Source organism: Mustela lutreola, chromosome 12 (assembly GCF_030435805.1).
Source record: "Mustela lutreola isolate mMusLut2 chromosome 12, mMusLut2.pri, whole genome shotgun sequence".
NCBI classification, from domain to species: domain Eukaryota; kingdom Metazoa; phylum Chordata; class Mammalia; order Carnivora; family Mustelidae; genus Mustela; species Mustela lutreola.
In genome coordinates, this window is record NC_081301.1 from 41,457,336 (window position 1) to 41,474,468 (window position 17,133).

Consider the following 17,133-nt stretch of genomic DNA (forward strand, 5'->3'; position numbering starts at 1 on the left):
TCCCTATTTAATGTTTCTGTTTGTTCATTCCTGCCTATATAAATCTGACATGCATTCGACACAAAGAGCCTCCATTTAATCATTAATTAAACTTCAATGCATGCGTTATATCATTAATTAAACCTTTAATGAAAGCATTAAAAAGGAAGGGTTTGTATCATATTTATTTGGCCACCTAGTCTAAAACTTTGAAAACAGTTCAGTAAACATGTTCTGACCTAAGTATTTATTATTTCCTTAAAATATAGATTTCATATACTATTCAACCTTACAATTGATATTGTTAGCTGCTAAAGAGTTTGCAGGTGTGGAAACTAAAGGAAAATGTAGGATGGTGCATTTGCCTAGTGGATGCTTATCCTTTGGATAAAATATGCGATCTACTCTAATTTGCATAAGCTATTTCAAGTATTCTTGATTTTTAATTTGGAATTTTATTTAGAGACTTTCCATTAAAACTCCTATATAACAATTAACAGACTGGCTCTTATGAGGGCATACAGGTAGCATAGTAAGTGGAATCTGTTTACTGTGCTGTACCCAGTATGAGTTTTTACCAGCTATGACCATTTTTAGTTTGAAGGATCATTGGAGACTCTATGCACATGTGTGAGTGTGTGTGTGTGCATGTGCACATGGGCACATTTGCTTGTGTAAGTATTTTTATATACATACTTGTGTATACATGCTTAAAAAATACATACACACATATATATGTATATATGTATACATACATATAAAATATATGTATGTATACATATAAAATATATAATAATAAATAAATAAAATATGTATATGTGTACATATAAAATATATGTATATGTATACATATAAAATATATATATATACATATAAAAAGCATATATATACACACATATAATATATATATACATATACTCCTTTCCTTATAAAAAAGCATATGTGTACACACACACACACACACACACACACACGTGCTTTTTTATGGGGAAAGGAATACTGGAAAATGTATTCTTCCATTCCAAACAACCCAACAGACGCTGAATTTTCTCCAACTTGAAGTTCCAGAAAAACACAAAAACTGAAACTGGTCCTAAGCAAAGGTTCACCTTTGTGATTTGCCCCATATTCCTGATCAAGAAGTAGGCCTATCTTGTATTATCTGTCTAAAGCTAGAGTCTTACATCTAATAAGGAAATTAAAGCCTAGGGAAAATTTTCGATGTTAGAAGCCAATAAAAAAGAGAATCAATAATTTATTTCCATGTGAGAAAAATAACCAATGTGTTGGTGGGTAGATAAAAACGTCATTAATCAACTGTATATTTATATTTTATAGTGATGGCTAAATTCAACCTCATGTTTTGTTTTGTTTTGTTTTCTGGGGGAAAAAAAACTCAATAGCATTACATTTTATATATTAATGCTTTTATTCTGTTTCCAGTTCTTATGTTATAATCAGACATTTACACCCAGATCGGAAGTAAAAGTGAAATAGCCAGAGACATCATTTTACAAATACGAAAATGGAGGATAAAAAAGGTTTTATATGTAAATATTGCTGGGTTTTAGCTGCATTAGGACTCCACCCTTCCTGTTGCACCGTGAACTTCAAACTCCACAGTTATTACAAAGGACATTGTTAAACACCACTGCCTTTCATTTGGCATTGTAGACAAGCTTTGACTCAAGCATGGTTGAAAACGAACTGGACGAATGTTCGATAAAATTGCCATAAGGGCACGAGATTCGCTATTGTATATCCCCAGAGACAAGAGTGCTGCCTGGCAAAGGAGTGCTCAGTTAGCAAGTGTTGAATAGGTGAGTAGAAAGTGACCGGTGACTGTGATGGCTACTCACTTTTTGGAAAGAATCGCAAGCACCAGCCAACCTGCTGAGGACACTCCAGGGGGAACAGATTACTGTATTCACTTGAAGTGGAGGAAATGCCAACATCTGCTTATCTGCCAAGGGTGCCTGCTTAAAAATAAGTTTGTGTGCATTTGCAGGAACTTGTGAGTCTCCTATTGAAAATGAACAGGAGACTGATGAGTTCCCGGGAACACCCACAAATCTTCCTACTCATTTCTACTGCTTTTCAATGGACAGCACGCTATGACTAGTGCTTACCACTGTTTTCAGTGCCTCTGAGTTTTGGGTAGAAATTTCATTTCTGAACAAGTGATTCACCCAGGCAAGGGTCTTCATCAGCTCCTGACGGACATCAGTAGGTTTGCTTGGTCAGCTCCTCAGGTGTTGAATCCAGCAAAGGAATGTGTTTGTTCCACACTAAGTTCTATCATCTTTGTAAAATGAGCAGTTTATAAGAAATATTTTAAATGATCCCCTCCTTTGTTTTAGAAAACCCAAATGAATGAATGAATGAAATGAATGAATGCCCGTGTTAATGTGAAAGGGAATTTACAGAACTTGTAGGAAAAGAAAAAAGTGTCAAATTCTATGCATGCATATTATATTAGTATTCCTCTAAGCATTTTTTCCTGATTATATTTTCTCAGGACTTTGTTAACTCTATAAATGTCAAGACTGTTTTCTAATTTTTTCTGAGAAAGTATTTCCTGTCTTCATGTTCATGTTTAACATCAAATTATGTAATGTTTCATATTTCAGGATTGTTCTGTGGACTCATACTTAGCATCAACATTTTTAGCACAGATCTGTTCTTAAACTTCTTGAAGCAGCCTTTCCTGAAACCACACAAAGCGGATCCTTTTGTTTATAGACTGTTTGTGGTACTTTTTAACAGAAGTAATCATGTCAAATGTTTTCAAGGGAAGGTTAAAGTAAATGTTGCAGTAGATGAAGTGTGTGCTGTATTAGGGAGGAACAGATTCTGTAAAATAACTATATCTGAAGACTTTCAAACTCGTTTGTAAAAATGAATCATATCTAAGGATTAGATTTCAGTTAAATAGTCTATAATAATGAGTGGTAAAGTTCCTCCTGGTGTATTTCTGTACCCTTCAAAATTTTTCTTCAGGAAATTCAATAAATTTAAGTACATTTTAATTTAGTACATTTAAGCTCAGACAGCAAACTCTTTCCTTCATTTCCACGCATTTTTTTCTTAAAAAAAAATGCTGCTTTTTTTTTTTTTTTTTGCATTTAAAGTCCAATCTGTATGTTATTTCTGTAGGATTCTTCAAATAATTTAAATTCTCATAGCATAAATATGGACAGATACCTAATCAATTGAAAATGTATTTTTAGATAGAAGTATTATGAATCACTGGTCAGTAGACCTCCTTTTTTCTACCTTCACAATCTGGAATTATAGTTGTCAGTCTTCCCCTTTACCTCCCTCCCCCCCACCCCATCTATACCCAAGAGATGATTGTCCTTGTAAGATAACACTGCTGGCTGTGACTTACATAAAATAATTTATGGACTGTGTTCTCTTTCTAGTAGCTTAGCTGTGATGTACACTCTGAAAAGCCTATCATATCAGAATATAGCAAGGTGGCGTAAGTATCATTCACTAACATTGTTCTTTAATATTAGTAATAAATTACAGGCCTCTCTCACATAATATTAGGTACAGTCAGTACATACTGCTTGAGAACCACTTTTCAGATACATTTACTTTATCTTAATGTCAACAGTTTTCTTACTGTAGTGACATGTTATGGCAGACTGTTGCCTTAATCCAAGGAGCTAATCTGACCCCAACTTTTAATAACCAGAGGGAACAAATTTTTACTCTTTCCTAGACACAGATCAATAACATGAAACTTATATGTCAGTCCACTTCAACTGAACAGACATCTTTTGAGCATCTACTTTCAGCTGCTCTACCAGATGCTGAGGTAGAAATTGACAAGGGCAACCTCTAAAAAGCAGACACATTATTATTATAAGTTTATATGTATGTGGATCTGTCCCACTCACGGTGAATCACATATTACATTTTCTTCTCGTCCATACCCCGCCCTACATTACCGTAGTGCAATGTGGCTAACTCATCGGGGAGCATATTTTACATTGTTAGTTTAAGTCCGCCATTACTTTCCTATCTTCAACCTTAATTGGAAGGATTTCTGACTTCTGTTTCTCTATTATTCCTCTTGTCCCCTCTTTGTCTGTCTTTCAACATCTTATTTAAAGTACTATATTTATTTTATTTCAGGGTACCCAAATGGTAACCCATGAATATATCTTACTATAGCATGTTATCTCATAAAAGCAAAACATGATGTTTTCTTTTCTGTTTTTTTGGACACTATTAATGTGTGCTCATGCTCTCCACTTTAAGAGAGCTTTTCCTTGACTCATATTGTTTTTCTTGTGACTGCCTTTTAAGTAAGACTTTAAAAATGCTCCATTTTAAAGGCCCCAGTAATTATAGGCATTACAGCCATCCCAACAAGTAGATCACAATTTGGTAATGGAATGCCATGCTTTGATCCTTCTTCACTTTTTCATCAAGACTCACCTGACTTGAGAAAATCAACCTTAAGCAATATTGACATTTCAAAAATAATTCTAATGATTAAAAAAAAACTTTGAAAAGTCAAGACTAATAATGAAAATAATTTTCATTTAGGTCAAAAATTATCTGATGTGAGGCTATCAGGAAGTGTCGGCAGCAGATGACTCTGTTTTCTTTTGTTTTTGTGTTTTGTTTTGTTTTGTTTTGTTAGATTTCAGCTGCTGAAGGAAACCTTAATTTTAAGAAAAGAAACTTGTCCCTGGGGAGTACAAACTATTTGTGGAAACTTTTATTTTGGCCAATCCTGCCAGAAAGCCAAGGCATTTATAAGGAAAGGAGAACCAAAAGAAAACTCTAGGAACCCAGATTATTCTCTAATATGTATCTGCTCCTAATATTTTTTTTTAAAAGATTTATTTATTTATTTGACAGAGAGAGATTACAAGTAGGCAGAGAGGCAGGCAGAGAGAGAGAGAGGAGGAAGCAGGCTTCCTGCTGAGCAGAGAGCCCGATGCGGGACTCGATCCCAGGACCCTGAGATCATGACCTGAGCCGAAGGCAGCGGCTTAACCCACTGAGCCACCCAGGCGCCCTGCTCCTAATCTTTAAGGATGATCTTAGCTTCATTAGAACAAATTTGGAACATCAGGGTGCGTGGATGGCTCAGTGCGTTAAGCCTCTCTCTGCCTTGTGCTCAGGTCATGATCTCAGGGTCCTGGGATTGAGCCCTGATTGGGCTCTCTGCTTGGCGGGGAGCCTGCTTCCCTCTCTCTCTCTGCCTGTCTCTCTGCCTACTTGTGATCTCTCTCTCTGTCAAATAAATAAAGTCTTAAAAAAGAAAAAATCTGGAAAATCATGTAGAGAAAGGAAACAAATGCCCCCTCTAAAAACAGCAAATCAAAAACAAAATCAAGCGGTACATGTCTTCCTTGAAATTGGAGGGAAGGAAGTAGCAATAAAAAGGATTATGTGGGTAAATATGTTATATACTCTACAAAAATCCAGTGGTACATATTTTTTCCTGAAAGCTGAAAATCTAATTAAAACTTCATTTGTCATTGTTTTCAAATTAGAAGAAGCCTGTCTTTTTAATTAAACTACATTAACTCAAGCCTTTCTTTCTACTATGAATTAATTGGCACTTCCAATTGCTCTTTCTGGGAGGACTATACCATTTAAGAACTGCCACAAACATTTTTTTTTTTCATGATACACTTTTAACTTGGATTCAATTCTTTCAGCCTCCGGTTTTCATCCTAATCATAAATATTAGCCAGCCAGGTCGTTCAAATAATTCTAGAACTTTTACCACTTATATCAAGGCTTGATCTGCTCTGCAATGAATTTCCTCCCTCTTCCCACTCTATATTTTATTTCTGAGTTTGGCTAAACGTTGTGCCAGTAAGTTAAAAGCATGTGAATCTAGCAGAATAATCCGCTTTTAGGTTTATTTGCAATTCAAACATAATTCACTGATTTAGTTAATTTATGAAAAATTTAACAAATTTAAAGGAACTCCAGGTTATTCTCTTGATTTAGATAAATACATAAAATGACCTTTTTAGTTTTCATTTACCCACCATGGACCAAAAAAATTAAAAAATAAAATTTAAAAAAAGGCCAGTCTAATTAATCACTGTCCAGTCATTCTCACTTATCGCTCCACAATGAATTACCCAGATGAGAGAGTATGCTAAGCAGATTTTATGATGTCTCTAGGAACCTCAGTGAAAAAGGATTTGGCTTAAGCAGCGTTGGAACTCTGCTTAACTCTGCTTAACTGTGCTTAACTCTGCTTAAACTCTTCAGAGTTTAGTTGTTTGTACTGACCAAAAATTCCAGTGCCTGCATGGCACCCAGAATGCTTACCCTATGTACATATTATTTAAAAGTTCCACTTATCAGGCTGCCAAGTGTAGGTATTTTACCCTCAAAAGGAATATAGCTTCATTACAACCAGAGAGTCCCATTTTAATTTTTTTTATTAGTTCCATATACCCCTAAACCTTAAAACAATCTTCCCTAATGAAGCTACGACTTCAAGTGCACTTTTTCCATAGATGGGCTTTTATATTTGATTGCTATCAATAAAATTTAGCTATACAACTATGTAAAGCCATGTGGGCTTAAATTGTAATGTGTACATTATGGGGGATAGAATTCTTCTTGGAAAACACATTCTGAGTTCTGAATTATTGACTTATTTATATCTGAAATTCTAAACACAGTTAACTTATGATTTGGGAATTGTTCACAGATAGATAAATGTAGATAATCGAACATCTAGTCTGATTTTCTGAGGTACTCCAAATATTTGCTCCTTTTAGACCACTGTTTTTAACATTTCAAAAATCTCTACAGAAATGCATACTTTTTTTTATAGTAATGCTCCATTTGTTAACAAATCCCCAAATTCTATGCACTTACTTGGATACTGATCATTTTGTGCTGATCAGGACCATTTGCCGATCAAATTGTAAGAACAGCTGTGATGTAGTTGGTTAACCAGACACAATTATCAAGGGCATAATAGGTAGGCATAGAGACTTGAATTGTGTATGTCAGACACAATCCATCTTTAAAAAAAAAACAGCAGACTGAGAGTTTGTAGGAAGAAAAATATTTTCAAAACAAAAGCCATAGGGAAAAGCAACAATGACAAAATAATCCTCGGTTTCTTTCTGTACTTTTGTTCAACTAATTTTCATTAAGTGTCAACTTTGGGTAAGCACCAACTGTGCTATTCACTAAGAACACACAATCGAGAACAATTGGCATGATGCTTGTCTTCACGGAATTTACATTTTGTGACTAATAAATGGTAACTTTATTAATATAATAACCTCACAATAAAACATATATGAGTTCTAAGATATATTATCAACATATATACTGAAGGAAGAAATCACGTACTATGAAAGCACAGAAGGGAAAAACCTGACCTCTTCTGGTCTGGGTGAGGGCAGAGGATTTCCCTTAAGAAGGTTTGTTGTTTTTTGTTGTTGTTGTTTAAATTTTTTTTAATTTTTTAATTAACATATAATGTATTATTAGCCCCGGGGGTACAGGTCTGTGAATCACCAGGTTTACACACTTCACAGCACTCACCATAGCACATACCCTCCCCAATGTCCATAACCCAGCAACCCTATCCCTAACCCCCCACCCCGCCCCGCAACCCTCAGTTTGTTTTGTGAGATTAAGAGTCTCTTATGGTTTGTCTCCCTTCCGATCACATTTTGTTTCATTTATTCCTTTCCTACCCCCCAAACCCCCATGTTTCCTCTCACCTTCTTCAAGGAAGGTCTGTTTTTGTCTGAGATCTGATAATTAAGTGTTAGGAGTGAATGAGCTTATAAGGATGAAAAGAATGTTCCAGTCAGAAGGAGCAATATATGCAGACACACTGAGATTAAAGCCAATCAGGATACTTAACAGCAACTAAAGAAGACTAGAGTGAATTAGAGCATAGAGAATAAAGGGGAAAGTAAGTAGTTTAGGTTGAGTTTAACAGGTAGATAATGGCTTCAGATAATCTAGACTCTTGTGGGCTGTGTTAAGGGTTTGGTCTTTATTCTAAGAGCCTGAGATGCTGTTGACATATTTGGAGACAAAGGGAAGACAGTGAACTTCTTTGTGTTTAAAAAAAAAAAAAAAATCACCATAGTATACACAACAGGTCAAAGGGAGCTAAGTGTGGCTATACAGGACCAATTAAAAGAACATTACAATAGCTTAGAAGAGGGTCATGGTAGTAGAGATGCAAATAAAACAATGGATTCATTGGAGAGCTATTTTGCAAATAAAAATGGATTGAATGAATATAGGTGGTAAAAGAGAGAGGGTAAGATGTCAATGAAACCACCAGTTTTCTGGCTGAACTACTGAATGTGTCTTCATATGTTTCATGAGATGCAGGACAATGAAAGAAGACCAGGGGTGGAAAGAAAATCACGAATTAGGTGCTGATGATGAAAAGATTGAGAACTCCTATTTTAGAGAAGCAGAACTAATCTGGTCTCTGAGAGCTGGCCAGTGTGCTGAAATTGAATATCTGCTAACTTGGTTCTTCAGAAGGTTTATTACCTCCTGGGTGAATAAAATTATAACACTGACATATTACTGGGGTTTAAAAATAATTACTATTTGTTAAATGCATACACCATTCCAGAAATTGCACCAAACACTTCACAGCGTTCTCTCCAAATTTCTCAACAATCCTTACAAAAGTACTATCGTTGGGGTGCCTGGGTGGCTCAGTTGGTTAAGCCACTGCCTTCGGCTCAGGTCATGATCCCGGGGTCCTGGGATCGAACCCCACATTGGGCTCTCTGCTCAGCAGGGAGCCTGCTTCAACCTTTTTCTCTCTCTCTGCCTGCCTCTCTGCCTACTTGTGGTCTCTGTCTGTCAAATAAATAAACAAAATCTTTAAAAAAAAAAAAAAAGAAGTACTATCGTTGCTTTGCAAATAAGCAAATGGCAGAGCTGGAGTTCAAACCCAGGACTGCCTGAACTCCATCATATACCTTGGAGATCTTATTCCATGTCTCTTAATCTACTGTGAAAATGCTGTTAGATAAATATGCCTTTCGAGTGGCTAAGGGAATTTAAGTTTTCTCTTCTGCCCTTTGGAAGCTTTTTCCAAGAATTAAAAAAAAAATATTAAACTTCATCTTTGATTGAGGAACATTAGAAGCAACAGGCAGTTTGGGAAATTGAATTTACTGTGCATAAAGAAAGTGGTTAAAGGTTTTTTAATATTGTTATTATGATCACCTCTGTGGAAGCTATTAATAGTGCTGCACTATATTAATAGTGCTAACTGCTTCAGATGTTAAGTGCTGTACAGATAGATTAATCTGACTTGCATTTGGTAATATTATAGTCTCAAAATCCACTGAAAATGGAAAGGTGATTGTTAACATATGAAAGTTTTTCAGTCATGTTAACACTTTACACTTTACACTTAAAATGCTGTCAAATTAGTAAATATAAAAATCTCGTTAAAATGACTGTCAAAGGGGCACCTGGGTGGCTCAGTTGGTTTGGTTAAGTGTCTGCCTTTAGCTCAGGTCATGATCCTGGGGTCCTAGTCTGCTTTTCTGTCTCCCTCTACCTGCCCCCCACCCCCACTCTTTTCTCTCTCTTGGTCTCAAATAAATAAAATCTTTTAAAAAATGGCTATCATATAAGTATTGTTCTGAATTTCTGAAAATCAAAACTTTCTTTGTAAAGTATGGGTACGCTTTTGTTGATCACGAGTTTAAGTTGATCACTTGCTCTCTTCCAAGAGCAGAGTATCATTTCATATGCAGTTATTTACTTTATCCCTAGTACTTAACCAGTGAAGTCACTGGATTTTATAGCTGGCAGGAGTCTTAGAGATAATTAAGTTCAGTGGCATTATTTTATTTATTTATATATTTATTTATTTATTAGGATTTTATTTATTTATTTGATAGACGGAGATCACAAGTAGGCAGAGAGGCAGGCAGAGAGAGAGGAAGAAGCAGGCTCCCTGCTGAGCAAAGAGCCCGATGCGGGCCTCCATCCCAGGGTCCTGGGATCACGACCCGAGCCAAAGGCAGAGGCTTTAACCCACTGAGCCACCCAGGCGCCCGAGTGGAATTACTTTATTTAGATAAATATGAATTAGGTAGAGTGGGAAGCTGTAGCTCAAAGAATGGAAGTGACTTATGAGAATACATTCTTCAGCTTCCTGATGCCCAGTCCAGCTTTCTGCTACCCTTCTCATTTTTATTTCCTCATCAGTTTCTACAGCAGCAATTCCAGGATTGATTTTTCCTCAGGAATTTCAAGATCTAATAGTCTTATACACTTTACCCAGATCTTCCCACTGTGGAGATATTGAAGTCAACTATCCCTACACAAACTTAGCAAGTTAGCACTGGGGGGGTGTGGCGCTCCACAGAGATGGTTGTAGGTCAGACTGGCCATTTACAGGAGCACCGGTGTGAGCCAATTAAAAACTAATGAGGCAAAAATGCCTCAATCAATTGGAGCTCACAGATGAGGTGAAAATGATTTGACAATAAGGTACAAATTGCTGTGGTAATTGAAAGAAACAGTGTATGGAAACTGGCTGTATTTGAACTTCCCTGGAAAAGATTTTTAATCTACCTGATTTTTCATGGACATGTTTTGTGGAGTTGTTTGGGAAAGTTTTTTTAACTGATGTTACTCAGGGATAATGTGTGGTAGAAGAACAACAACATAACTGAGCACTACATTTTCCGTCTAAATACTTTCCATTAAGTTCAGTGTTACTGCTTACTATCCATATGACTTTGGACCAGTGAGTGTATTCTGTTTACTTATTTTTATATGTCAGTATTTTTTAATTTGAACGGAATCCCAGGGGAGAAAAATTGAGGGAAGAAGAGTAGTCAAGGAGAGAAGGAGGGTAGTAAGCAAATATAAAATGATATGTTACCAAGGTGGCCACTGCTTCACAGAGAGACACAGCCAGTTGCGCATGTTCTGAGCCATCTGGGAGGCGTTATAGATCCACTATGCCTCAGAAGAGACTGCTGGGTTTGAGAAGGAGGGAGAAGAAGTGATGCACTTGTTAGTGGCTTTCTGCTGCTTCTTACTGGCCAAGATTTACGCCATTATTTTAAATTTCCTTGATTTCCAGGTTGTGTTTACCTGGCCTTTTTGCATAGTTGTTGGGGAAGTCCAAGCCGCAGTGAATCTGGTTAGGTAGAACTGGACTGATGGAACTACTGTGGTTCCTGCTGACCAGACGTGATGGAACCCATGTAGCACCTCCGTCTTCACTCCTCTGGGAGGCTGAGACATTTGGTAGTGTGAGGGGAGGAAGCTATGGCAGTGGCCGGCTGACTCTCACTTGATTAAGCTGCCAAGGGGGTGGGGCCATGTTGGGTCAAGCAGATTTTGATACAGCACAACAACTGGATTAAGTTCATTCCATTTTCCTCATATTATTTTTTTTTAAGGTTTTATTTATCTATTTGACAGAGAGAGAGAGAGAGATCACAAGTAGGCAGAGAGGCAGGCAGAGAGAGGGGGAAGGAGGCTCACCGTTGAGCAGAGAGCCCAACGCGGGGCTCGATCCCAGGACCCTGAGATCATGATCCGAGCCGAAGGCAGAGGCTTAACCCACTGAGCCACCCAGGCACCACATGTTTTCCTCATATTATTGATGAGGAAACTGAAATTAGAGAAACAAAGTAAATTGGACAAGTTATTTTAGAACAGAGATTTAGCTCAATCTCCTACAAAAGATTAGTACTATATCTTAGGGTTAATTCTCAGAGCTGTCTTAAGGAACAAATGCCATTATTTATGTGAAAACAACTTGAAAACCATAGATCGCTATGCACATACTATTACTGAGTGAGGAAAGTGGAAATGCTACTGACCACTGCTGTATTAGTTCATAGACCCATCAATTATATTAATATGTTACACAAAATAGTAAGAAAAAAGGGAATAGATACACTTGGTAAGCCTAATTAATTTTTAATCTTCTAAATCAAGCATTTTTGCTTCACTTGTCATCCTTAGCCATTATATTAGATTTAGTTAGTTGGTTGACGTTATTTTTACATTCCTAAAATGTTATTATTTTCAATTAGTATTGGGTATTATTTGTTGTGCAGAGAAATCCATTTCTAGTGTACTTTTTTCTTGTTTTAGTTTTTACGGTGGAACTTTAATGAAACATTTATATAATTGTGTTCTACAAAAAGTGACTGTCTTCTAGGTACTCAGTTGCATAAATAAGTTAGAGAATTATTGAATTAAAGCAGCTTCTCTTTGTAGAACATCAAAAGAGAAGACAGACAGTCCTTTCTTAAATATGTTGAAGTCAAAGTAACTCCAAGGTAGAATCTACTGAAAAGTTTGAACAAATCAGCTCTTCCTAATTTTTGGATTCCAGATCTTAGCCATCTATAGGATAGTTAGGGTAGGTATTTAGTCAAAACCGTCTTAAACATAAACGTTGTAGCTGAAATGGCTTTGGAGAAAGAGTTTGCTTACTAGTAGAAAATGCTTATCTGTTGTTACAATTAGGAAAACAAAAGATTATCTCCTTTGATGACTAAATTTTGGGATATGTTAAATCTGAATTAAGCATAATTAATGTCTTCCTTTTATCATTGCTAATGGAATCCTAATCCTCAGGTATAAGAATATCACTTGATTTTTATTTAAAATTCTTTCTGTTACTCAGTATTTTTCCATTTAATCTAACTGTCCTCTTTCTACCTCTTGGTAAATACCTGCCTGGTTTTTACATAGGTGTCATCAAGGGGAAAACTAAGTGTACACCTCCCTAGCAGTAAGATTGTAGATGCACATCTTCTTGCTACCTAGTGCCGATCATTGAAGTCTCCTTATTCATCTAGGAATTATTCATAATGCCAAGAACAAAGTGTCTGGTTACTCAAAACAATATAGTTATACTCATCTGCCAGAAAATATTTGTTATTTGTTTATGGGCGATGTTTGTACAAAGCCCCTTGGAATTGTGTGTCAAACTGTATCGGAATCTTTTTGCCATGAATATCTAGTTACACAACTGACTCAGGAATACTAACAAAGTGAACACTGCCATGAATTTGGCATCATATCTAGAATTACTGCCTATTTGACCTTGTCTTTCAAAAAATAAAACTATTTAATTTTGCCCTCCTATTACAGTTTCATTGTTTCCTGCTTGTATATTTCATCTTTCCTGTTAAATGTCATCTCTTCCACTAATTTTGATACAATAAACAAAGACAAAGAAAATGGTTTAATTCCAAAGAAAAAGAATTTGTTTTCCCTCTACATGGCTATTTCTCTTAAGACATTACTTAAGGAAAAGACTTATTAAGCATTTGATGGGTCAGTCATTCAAGTAAATGCCAGAACCTCTTTTTGGGGAAATGATTAAAACGCAGTAGATATTTTATGATGCCCATCGTTTTGCCTGCAGGTGTGAAGCCTGCACTAAATAACTTTTTAAGACTTTTTTCCGGATCTATGGTTTTATGATTTTATAAGCAAAGCATAAAATTATGATGATTTGGAAGTTAGAGGTTAAAAGCAATATTACATTACAAATTGAGAGGAAATCACGACATCATTGACTACAGTGTGGCATTCCCCTCCAGTAAAAGGCATCTTGGTGCAAGACTAATCATTCATCTCCAAATAGGACAAGGTTTCTCATGATAGAACTTAGAAGAAACTAGAAACTATTAAGCACCTACTAGGAAACAAGCATTCTCAAATCTTAGGAAGTAAGTACTATTACAAACATTTTCTGTGCAAGAAAGTAAAGTTCATTGAAGTAGCACTCACCTAAATATGTGTCACAACGGGGATTTGAACCTAGACCCTCCAGTTTCTCATGCTCATTTTACTTTCTCTGTTTTCTGGAAATTGTTCCTTCTAGTTTATCATCTTTATGCTGCAGAGATAAAAGCCTCAGGGGTTTGAAGACGTAAATATGGGCATCATTTGGTTACAATCTAGTACAGTTGGCCATGTTCTTGATCTTAGTATTTTTTTATTATAGGAAAGATTTACTTTACTTTCTTTTTTTGGTATTTTTAATGCTGAATATATTATTGTATGCCTACGGTAATAACACAAAGAGTGGGAAGTAAAATGTCAAAGTCTCCCTTCTACTGCTACCTTTGCTCTCCCTTCTACTTCCCATTCCTTTTCCTAGATACAAACATTTTAAACAAGTTGGTAGATGCTTTCTAGAGTGTTTTCTATGTGCAGATATATTTTCAGTTAGCTTTTATTATGAATATTTTTCTGGAACTTAGTTTTGTTTTAAATTTATAGATCATTATGGGCATTTTTAAAAAAGATTTTATTTGTTTATTTGACACAGAAAGAGAGATCACAAGTAGGCAGAGCAGCAAGCAGAGAGAGAGGGGGAAGCAGGCTCCCCCTGAGCAGAGAGCCCAATCAGGGCTTGATCCCAGACCCTGAGATCATGACCTGAGCTGAAGGCAGAGGCTTAACCCATTGAGCCACCCAGGCGCCCCTATGGGCATATTTTTAAATAGTCCATACTACTGTTCTTTAAAATATGTACATATTATTTAAATAGCACAAACATTTCTTTACCATTATTATTATCTACCTTATTTTAGTGTCTAGATAATACTAAAATTTCAAAGTTTTAAGTCATTAATAAATGCTACAATCAGTGTCTGTTAATATATTTTTACTAATACAAACATTTTTGTAGATGTCTACAAGGAGAATTATCAGACTTAAAATTGTATGTCCATTTAAATATTAACATTTCCTGCAAAAAGCGTGACACTGCAAAAAGCATGACAACTTACACTGCTAGCAGTTGAGAATGAGTTCAATTTCTTGCCACCATTGCCTGATAAATGTTTTAATTATCGGCCATTTGATGGATGAATTATTTTGTTGCTCCTTTATTGTTTATTTTATAATGTAAATGAAGTGAAGCAATGTTTTTAAATAGTTTCTGGTCATTTCTTTTTTTTATTTATGATTTACAAGTTCAAGTAACTTGTTCACTCTTCATGTTATGTTCTTATTACTTTTTTTATGTTTTTACTTATTCTGGTTATAGACCCTAGTTCATTATATAGGCTGCAAACATTTTCTTCTCATCAGTTGTTTATTCCAGATGATTATGGCACAACCATTGACCTCTCTGGGGTTAGATAACTTGGAGAATGTATACACATAAGCCAGTATAGACACTGTTACAATAAAGGTAGGAATATTGGTCTGTGGGGATCCTGAGAAGGTTCTACAACCTGTGGGAAATAGAAAATGTTATACAGTGGACATAACATTGGAGGTGTGTCTCTGAGATTTAACAAGGGTTTTCTAGAAGAAGTGTGGTAATAAGACATCTTTGGTAGAGACATTTTGTGGATGAAACCATGTGTTTGGATAAGAATGGGGAATGAAATGGAGGTGGAACATGGCACACTTGGGGGAGGAGATGACAAGAAATGATGTTGAACTGTTTGTGGCCAGACTGTGATGAACCTGAAGTGTTGGGATTTTATGTGAAAGCAATGACTAGAGAAATCAAGTGTTTAACAGTGGATAAAAAGATCAGATATGGTTTAAAGAATATGGATGTAAATGGCAGACTATTTCATTGCATTGGCTACTGATTTGCACTTAAACCAAATTATTTGAAGACTGAAGGAGATAATCTTGATAGAACTAGGTGATCTGAGTTATTTTTCTGAGTCTGAAGTGTTTTTAACCTTTCTTGTTAGAGTTTTTATTTATCTGGTATTATAATTTTGGTTGTGATCATGACTCATCTAGCTTTTCCTTTGAGGAAGACTTTTTGTGGGGTGGTAGGGAAAGGAAAGTAGAAAAGGGCAGAGTAGGGAAAGAAACAAATTGTTTCTGCTGGAAATGGGACAGAGAGTGCTATGGTTTATAGTGGTAGTTGCAGTAGTGAGATTCTGCAATGCTGGTGAAGACAATGTCCAAAATCACCAATTGCCAATCTGTGAGCTCCTTGAGGACAGAGATTGGTCATGTGTTGAGTCACTGTCATCAAGCCTTGCCTACCACACAGTTCAAGCCATTGGAATTTTACCTAATCTTAACAATTCTTTCCTGCTGCTAGCTATTCCTCTGTCATACAGAATTAGTATGTGGTTTTCTTAAAAACTCCATGAACACTTTGCTTCTGAATTTCACAAATGCTCTTTCCTCCACCTGGGGCACTCTTCTTACCACTCTCACTTCTCATTCAGTCACTGGTCAACTACTTTATCATCCGTAATGACAGGAAATGGGCTTCATCTCTTCTGAAATTCCTTTTTGATTGCCCAGTTCTAATTAGGTACCTCTTCTCTGGCAGGATCCTGTGCTAGCCCATCATTACAGTTATTCCTGTAGTAGAAATGTAGCAGATTTGTCATTCTGCCCAAAGACTCTGAGCTCTTTGAAGTGGGACATTAAATATTTCCTTTTTGATTCTTAGTGTTTAGTGTACTTCCTCCCAAACAGCAGAAATTCAAAATATTTTTGATGGGTAATTAGATGTTTGTCAAATCTAAACTATATTTGAATTCTATATTTCTAACTATGCCTAATCCTTGGTAGTTATAAATATGTATTTAAGAAGTATATCAATTATATTTATCTTGTATTCAACAAATAGCCCTGAGTTAAAAAAACAGACATGGTCTATTATATCATCAAGTCAACTAGGGCTAAATTCCATAAAAAGTAATTTAAGATATTATTATGTAATATAGTCACTCAAACATTGCAAAGATTGTGAGTTGGGAGCTTAAATAATATATTCCATTTCTTTCTATCTTCATCTGTGAAATCACAGTGCCAAACAAGCTTAATTTTCAATTGCAAAATAGAATCTTCAAGGTTTGGAACAAAGTCAACCCACAGGAACCAAATTATGTTTGCAGTTACTCAACTGAATTGCTCTTCCAAATATGAGATTTTCATTAATGAGGGAATAATAAGCACTGAAAGTTTATATGTGTTTTTAAATGCTTATTTGTTTTCTATCTTCTCATGCTCTTTCCAAAGAGGCACTTATTTCTACTCTTGAAATAAATGGATGATTGAATTGACCTTCAAAAAAGTAGACGGTTGAGTTGGGGGAAAATTTTCAAGTATATAAGTTATCCCCAAGCTGATGGAAAATTATCCACAATGCCATTTTCTAAG

At 35.9% G+C, this 17,133-nt stretch overlaps 1 long non-coding RNA gene across 1 annotated transcript in view; it reads left to right on the plus strand.

Moving 5' to 3' along the window:
- LOC131812722 (uncharacterized) overlaps positions 1-17,133 on the plus strand; it is an 857,580-nt gene that overhangs the window by 277,795 nt on the left and 562,652 nt on the right. The window lies entirely within an intron of this gene.